This window comes from Erythrolamprus reginae, chromosome 2 (genome assembly GCF_031021105.1).
Source record: "Erythrolamprus reginae isolate rEryReg1 chromosome 2, rEryReg1.hap1, whole genome shotgun sequence".
NCBI classification, from domain to species: Eukaryota; Metazoa; Chordata; class Lepidosauria; order Squamata; family Dipsadidae; genus Erythrolamprus; species Erythrolamprus reginae.
Window position 1 is genome coordinate 39382928 of NC_091951.1, and position 8636 is coordinate 39391563.

The window sequence follows — 8636 nt, forward strand, 5'->3', positions numbered from 1 at the left end:
TTTTAGGGGCAATGCTCTCTCATTCTCTCTCTCTCTCTCTCATTCTCTGTCTCTGTCTCTCTCTTTCTCTCTCTCTCTCATTCTCTGTCTCTCTCATTCTGTTTCTCATTCTTCTCTCTCTCTTTCTCCCTCCCTCCCTTCCTCTCCCCCACTTCCCAACCCCCTCACCCAGAGAATAACAGTAAGGAAATTCTGTCAAAAATCTTTCTGTCTCTGAAATATATAAAAATGAACTTAGTGTTACAAAAAGGGTGACTCAGAGCCTCAAGCGGAGCAGCCTCAAGCAGAGCAGGGAAAGGCAGGCAGTACTTTGTCTCGTTTTCTGTCCTGGCTAGGTCTGGATTACATTTTATTACTCATGAGAAAAGGAAGAGACGCCAACCCACTAATGGCTTTCAGCCACTTCTCGCTCTCTTCTGATTTTACCAGTTCCATCCACAGTGTTTCTTTGGCAAAGGGCCAGGTGGGGTGTATGTGTAAACTCCCTAGCTTTAAAATGTTTTCGATTAACTTTTGTGGCTTAGAACCGCCAAGCCCACATTCCTAAAAGAGATCTGCTTCGTTGGCAGAGCCTAAGGCTTTAAGCGGAGCAATTGCTTCCCAAAGGAAGAGAGAGAAACCAGGAGGCTTTTTTCTTTCTCTTATTATGTACAAGTATATTTACAGGGATTTAGAGAGATATCCTCCACCATTTACACCAGAGTGTCCAAACTTATCAGTAGAAAGATTCTTTCTTTCCCCTGTCTCTTGAAACAGGAGAAACAGTCTCTAAATACCCCTCCCCCAGAGCTATTTCCCAGCACCCCTCCAGTCTATTTTTTATTTATTTAATTTAATTTGTCATACAAATATAGTATTGTATTGTGGTATGTTTAACGTAATATAAGTATAAAGTAGAGATAGAAAAGATAAAAATACATTAGGACAGGAATGGTAGGCACAAAAGTGCACTTATGCACCCCACTTACAGACCTCTTAGAAAAGGGGAGAGGTCTATTGTAGATAATGTAAGGTTGAAGATTTTGGGATTGGGGGAAGAAACAACAGAGTCCCGTAGTATTATTGTCTACCAACTCCTCCCTTTCTCCTCTTCCCTTCCTCTCTGATTTTCACTGAGAGCGCTACTGTAGGTAACAAGGAAATAATCTGAATGCATAGCCTTGTTTTGCCTATTTCATTCTGCTAAACTATTTCCCTCAACACTGTCAAACTTTACTAAGTCTGCATTTCTTCTTCTACTAGTTTTTTCTCATAATTCCTATCATCCTTCCCTCTCACTTAGGACTGTATGACTGTAACATGTTGCTTGTATCCTAAGATTTTTATTGTTTCTTCATTGCTTATTTGACTCCTATGACAATCAGTCTGTGTTGTATCACATGATTCTTGACAAATGTATCTTTTTCTTTTATGTACACTGAGAGCATATGCACCAAGACAAATTTCTTGTGTGTCCAATCATACTTGGCCAATAAAGAATTCTATCCTATTTTTTTTAATTAATATTTTTATTGATTTTTATAATATAAAACACACACACAACATATTACATATGTGCTCCGTGATCCCACCACCAGACAATCAATCATACCCCACCACCAGTTGGGGGTATTTCTTGTATAAATCATTTAAACCCAGGAGTGAAATATTTCTTTACATATTATAGAGTGCCTTTTAATAAGTTGACCCTGTGTGGGATGTTCCTCCCTCTGGATTTGGGATTCAGCCCTTCCCAGCCTGGAGCTTTCAGGTCCATCCACAGGTAGTTAATTGTAGGTGCATTTTGACCTTTGCATGTGTTGGCAGGTGCTTATATTTCTTTCAGTTTCAGGATGGGAAGCCCCTGAAGCAGACTGGACTCATACCTTGTAGTTTAATTGGTTACCTAAGCCAGTGTTTTTCAACCAGTGTGCCGTGGCACACTAGTGTGCCGCGAGACATGGTCAGGTGTGCCGCGAAGCTCAGAGAGAAAGAAAACAAGAGAGAGAGAAAGAAAAAGAGAAAGCAAGCAAGAGAGAAAGAAAATGAGAGAAAACAAGAGAAAGAAAGCAAGAGAGAGAGAAAGAAAGAAAAAGAGAGAAAGCAAGCAAGAGAGAAAGAAAACAAGAGAAAGAAAGCAAGAGAGAGAAAGAGAAGGAAGGAAGGAAGGTGGGAGAAAGACAGAGGGAGGTAGTGAGGGAGAGAGAAAGAGCAAAACAGGAAAGAAGGAAGAAAGAAAGAGGGATGGAGAGAAAAAAAGAGGGAGAGAGAGAAATACAGCGAAAGAAGAGAGAATTTTTTTCCAAGCTTTTTTTAGCCCCCCCCCCTCAATGTGCCCCATGGTTTTGTAAATGTAAAAAATGTGCCGCGGCTCAAAAAAGGTTGAAAATCACTGACCTAAGCAAACTGTCTCATCCCAACGGAACTGACTTCACTTTGGGCTGACCCCTCCCCCCACCCCCACCCCGTGCCAGGAAAAAGAACACTCTCCATATTCCATCTGCCAAGGAATCCCAGCTGGCAAGGCCTCTCTAGGAGAAGAAGCTTTTCTACCATGATACTACTTGTCTTTGGAACAACATATCCCTCAAGGCAAAATATCCGCCTTCCTCCCACGCAGTCTCTTGGCCTTCTGAAACCTGTGCTGGCAAAAGGAACATGCTCCAGACTCCATCAGCCAAGGAATACCAGTTGGCAAGGTCTCTCTAGGACAGTGGTTCTCAACCTGGGAGTCAGGACCCCTTTGGGGGTCGAACAACCGTTTCACAGGGGTCATGTAAGACCATGGGAGAAGACAAATTTCCCATGGTGTTAGGAACTAAAGCATCTATTCTGGAACCTTGGAACATATTTTTTACAATCCAACCAATCAGGCATTTACAGTGAGGGTGCCCCTCTGACCTTCCTGCCAATCAGCTTAAAGCTCTGCTGGGAGAATTGGTGCTAGGCTTATGCTTGGGGGTCACCACAACGTGAGGAACTGTATTAAGAGGTTGCGGCATTAGAAATGTTGAGAACCACTGCTCTAGGAGAAGAACCTTTGCTATCATGACACTTGCCTTTGGAATATAATATCCCTCAAGATGAAATCTCTGCCATCCCCACCCCCGCTTTTTGGCCTACTGAAAGGGCCTGAAAATCCAGACTCTGCCTGCCAGCTTCCAGTTTTCCTTCCAGCTTTTCCTGTGGTGACTTTTCAATAATTCTTCTTTTCTTTTGGCCATGCCAATAATTGTCTAGCCCAGTCCATCTGATCCAGTTCCCTTCTTGCTAACAGGGAGAAAGATCTGAGGACGGGGAATCAAATTCTTTAAAATGTTTTTGTTGTTTTTCAATTAAATCCTTTACTTGATCTGGTTGAACTGGAGCTCTAATCCTTGCTTCATTCCTCCCTCTAGTTCTCAGTTCCTGGATTGAGGATGGGAGAAAGCACTTTAGCAAATCTGACACTTTATTATTTATTTATTTATTTGTTTGTTTGTTTGTTTTGTCCAATACATAATACACATTGAAGAGAAAGATATGTAATTATATAAGTAAAGAAAAGAATAGAAGAAAAGATATAAAAGTATAGGTGAAGATATTTGAAAGGAAGAAAAGATAAATGAGATAAGGAGAGACAATTGGACAGGGCACGGAAGGCGCACTGGTGCACTTATCACGCCCCTTACTGACCTCTAAGGAACCTGGAGAGGTCAATCGTGGATGGTCTAAGGGTAAAATGTTGGGGGTTAGGGGATGATACTACACAGTTATTTAGAGAGCATCATGGAGTTTGGGAGAAAGTATTCTAATATAAATTGCCAAATGAAGAATAAATAGCAAGACATGGATTGTTGTGTTACAGATTTTATAAATCCCTGTCAGGATTTTAGGGGCAATGCTCTCTCTCTCTCTCTCATTCTCTCATTCTCTGTCTCTCTCATTCTGTTTCTCATTCTTCTCTCTCTCTTTCTCCCTCCCTCCCTTCCTCTCCCCCTCACCCAGAGAATAACAGTAAGGAAATTCAGTCAAAAATCTTTCTGTTTCTGAAATATATAAAAATAAACTTTGTGTTACAAAAAGGGTGACTCAGAGACTCAAGCAGAACAGCCTCACTGACCAGGAAAAGGCAGGCAGTATTTGCGTGTCTGACATTCGCGGGTTATGACTCATGAAAAAAGGAAGAGACGCCAACCAACCAATGGCTTTAGGACACTTCTCCACCTTCTGGCTGCTTTTACCAGTTCCGCCCCCATTGCTTTCTTGGCAAAGGGTTTGTGTACTTATAAACTGGATAGCTTTAAAATGTCCCTAAAAAAGATCTGCTTCGGTGGCAGAGCCTATGGCTTTCAGCAGAGCAGTTGCTTCCCAGAGAAAGAAAGAGACAGCACAAGGCTTTTTTCTTTCTCTTATTATATTATATTATATTTTTTATTTATTTATCTTGTCCAATACACAATAATACACAATGAAGGCTATAGAGGATATAGTAGAGAAGATATAGGAGATATAGGAGAAAATATAGGACAGGGGACGAAAGGCACTCTAGTGCGCTTATGTACACCCCTTACTGACCTCTTAGGAATCTGGAGAGGATGGTCTAAGGGTAAAGTGTTGGGGGTTGGGGGATGATACTACAGACTCCTTTAGAGAGCATCATGGAGTTTGGGAGAAAGTATTCTAATATAAATTGCCAAATGAAGAATAAATGGCAAGACATGGATTGTTGTGTTACAAATTTTATAAATCCCTGTCAGGATTTTAGGGGCAATGCTCTCTCTCTCTCTCTCTCATTCTCTCTCTCTCATTCTCTGTCTCTCTCTCTCTCTTTCTCTCTCTCTCTCATTCTCTGTCTCTCTCATTCTGTTTCTCATTCTTCTCTCTCTCTTTCTCCCTCCCTCCCTTCCTCTCCCCCACTTCCCAACCCCCTCACCCAGAGAATAACAGTAAGGAAATTCTGTCAAAAATCTTTCTGTCTCTGAAATATATAAAAATGAACTTAGTGTTACAAAAAGGGTGACTCAGAGCCTCAAGCGGAGCAGCCTCAAGCAGAGCAGGGAAAGGCAGGCAGTACTTTGTTTCTTTTTCTGTCCTGGCTAGGTCTGGATTACATTTTATTACTCATGAGAAAAGGAAGAGACGCCAACCCACTAATGGCTTTCAGCCACTTCTCGCTCTTCCATCCACAGTGTTTCTTTGGCAAAGGGCCAGGTGGGGTGTATGTGTAAACTCCCTAGCTTTAAAATGTTTTCGATTAACTTTTGTGGCTTAGAACCGCCAAGCCCACATTCCTAAAAGAGATCTGCTTCGTTGGCAGAGCCTAAGGCTTTAAGCGGAGCAATTGCTTCCCAAAGGAAGAGAGAGAAACCAGGAGGCTTTTTTCTTTCTCTTATTATGTACAAGTATATTTACAGGGATTTAGAGAGATATCATCCACCATATCATCCACCAGAGTGTCCAAACTTATCAGTAGAAAGCTTTTTTCTTTCCCCTGTCTCTTGAAACAGGAGAAACAGTCTCTAAATACCCCTCTCCCAGAGCTATTTCCCAGCACCCCTCCAGTCTATTTTTTATTTATTTTATTTTATTTGTCATACAGATATAGTATTGTATTGTGGTATGTTTAACATAATATAAGTATAAAGTAGAGATAGAAAAGATAAAAAAGACATAAGGACAGGAATGGTAGGCACAAAAGTGCACTTATGCACGCCCCTTACAGACCTCTTAGAAAAGGGGAGAGGTCTATTGTAGATAATGTAAGGTTGAAGATTTTGGGATTGGGGGAAGAAACAACAGAGTCCCGTAGTATTATTGTCTACCAACTCCTCCCTTTCTCCTCTTCCCTTCCTCTCTGATTTTCACTGAGAGCGCTACTGTAGGTAACAAGGAAATAATCTGAATGCATAGCCTTGTTTTGCCTCTTTCATTCTGCTAAACTATTTCCCTCAACACTGTCAAACTTTACTAAATCTGCATTTCTTCTACTAGTTTATTCTCAACATTCCTATCATCCTTCCCTCTCACTTAGGACTGTATGACTGTAACATGTTGCTTGTATCCTAAGATTTTTATTAATATTGATAGAAACATAGAAGACTGACAGCAGAAAAAAACCTCGTGGTCCATCTAGTCTGCCCTTATACTATTTCCTGTGCTTTATCTTAGGATGGATATATGTTTATCCCAGGCATGTTTAAATTCAGTTACTGTGGATTTACCAACTACGTCTGCTGGAAGTTTTTTCCAAGGATCTACTACTCTTTCAGTGAAATAATATTTCCTCACGTTGCTTTTGATCTTTCCCCCAACTAACTTCAGATTGTGTCCCCTTGTTCTTGTGTTCACTTTCCTATTAAAAACACTTCCCTCCTGAACCTTATTTAACCCTTTAACATATTTAAATGTTTCGATCATGTCCCCCCTTTTCCTTCTGTCCTCCAGACTATACAGATTGAGTTCATTAAGTCTTTCCTGATACGTTTTATGCTTAAGATCTTCCACCATTCTTGTAGCCCGTCTTTGGACCCGTTCAATTTTGTCAATATCTTTTTGTAGGTGAGGTCTCCAGAACTGAACACAGTATTCCAAATGTGGTCTCAGCAGCGCTCTATATAGCGGGATCACAATCTCCCTCTTCCTGCTTGTTATACCTCTAGCTATGCAGCCAAGCATCCTACTTGCTTTTCCTACCGCCAGACCACAGTGCCCACCCATTTTGAGACTGTCAGAAATCACTACCCCTAAATCCTTCTCTTCTGAAGTTTTTGCTAACACAGAACTGCCAATGCAATACAGTGATCCCCCGTTTATTGCGTCCCCAACCATTGCGAACAGGGTACTTCGCTATTTTTCAACCCGGAAGTCAAAATACCATCTACGCATGCGTGCCCGTGGGCACGCATGCGTAGATGGCAACCGGGAGATCAGCTGCTGGGCGGCTTCCCTGAGTCTTCCCCCTCTTGCTGGCGTCAGCGAGGAGTTTCCCCACCGCCCACGCAAACTCCTCGCTGCCGCCCGCCCTTCGCCCGCCCACGCCGTTCATTCTCGCCGCTTTCGAGCTGAATCCGGGAGCGAATTCGCTCCCGGATTCAGCTCGAAAGCGGCGAGAATGAACGGCGTGGAAAAGCCGTTCCTTGCCGTTCGTTCTCGCCGCTTTCGAGCTGAATCCGGGAGCGAATTCGCTCCCGGATTCAGCTCGAAATCGGCGAGAATGAACGGCGTGGAAAAGCCGTTCCTTGCCGTTCGTTCTCGCCGCTTTCGAGCTGAATCCGGGAGCGAATTCGCTCCCGGATTCAGCTCGAAATCGGCGAGAATGAACGGCGTGGAAAAGCCGTTCCTTGCCGTTCGTTCTCGCCGCTTTCGAGCTGAATCCGGGAGCGAATTCGCTCCCGGATTCAGCTCGAAATCGGCGAGAATGAACGGCGTGGAAAAGCCATTCCTTGCCGTTCGTTCTCGCCGCTTTCGAGCTGAATCCGGGAGCGAATTCGCTCCTGGATTCAGCTCGAAAGCGGCGAGAGCCAGCGCCCCCCGGACCCCCAACCCGGGTTTGGGGGGCTGCTAGGAAGCCCTCCATGCCGGCGGCAAACAGCCGCGCCGCCCCCAATCTTCGGCTCCTCGCTAGCGCTGTGGGAATAAAAACACCATCTGCACATGCGCAGAAGGTGTTTTTACTTCCGCATCGCTACTTCGCGAAAACCCGCTCGTTGCGGGGGCTCCTGGAACGGAACCCTCGCAACGAGCGGGGGATCACTGTACTCAGATTGCGGATTCTTTTCCCCAAGTGCATTATTTTACATTTGGAAACATTAAACTGCAGTTTCCATTGCTTTGACCATTTATCTAGTAAAGCTAAATCATTTACCATATTACAGACCCCTCCAGGAATATCAACTCTATTGCACACTTTAGAGTCATCGGCAAATAGGCAAACCTTCCCTACCAAACCTTCCCCTATGTCACTCACAAACATATTAAAAAGAATAGGACCTAGAATAGACCCTTGTGGCACACCGCTTGTAACCTGTCTCTGCTCAGAATACTCACCATTAACAACAACTCTCTGATGTCTATGCTTCAGCGAGCTTGAAATCCACTGAACTATCCATGGATTAAGTCCAATCTTCACTAATTTATCTATCAGCTCTTTATGTGGAACCGTATCAAAGGCTTTGCTGAAGTCCAGATAGGCAATATTCACGGCACCACCTTGATCCAACACCTTTGTGACATAGTCAAAGAAATCAATGAGATTAGTCTGACATGATTTGCCTTCAGCAAAGCCATGACGAGGCTAGAAGCAGCCAGATTGAATGCTAGAAAACTTGGCTGAATTTTTCTGTCAGTTCTATGGGTGTGGCTTAGTGGGCATGAGAGTGCTACTGTAGGTAACAAGGAAATAATCTGAATGCATAGCCTTGTTTTGCCTATTTCATTCTGCTAAACAAATAATTCCCTCAACACTGTCAAACTTTACTAAGTCTGCATTTCTACTTCTACTAGTTTTTTCTCATCATTCCTATCATCCTTCCCTCTCATTTAGGACTGTATGACTGTAACTTGTTGCTTGTATCCTAAGATTTTTATTAATATTGGTTGTTTCTTCATTGCTTATTTGACTCCTATGAAAATCATTCAGTTTTGTACCACATGATTCTTGACAAATGTATATTTTT

General features: G+C 42.9%; 1 long non-coding RNA gene across 1 annotated transcript; it reads right to left on the reverse strand.

Annotated features, from left to right (window-relative positions):
* Nucleotides 1-1489: 1489 nt before the first annotated feature.
* LOC139160159 (uncharacterized) lies at nt 1490-8268 on the reverse strand. Its single transcript, XR_011557890.1, has 2 exons — nt 8008-8268; nt 1490-3387 (listed from the first exon to the last, which is right to left on the reverse strand). It is a non-coding gene; the product is annotated as an uncharacterized lncRNA (long non-coding RNA).
* Between the last annotated feature and the right edge of the window lie 368 nt (nt 8269-8636).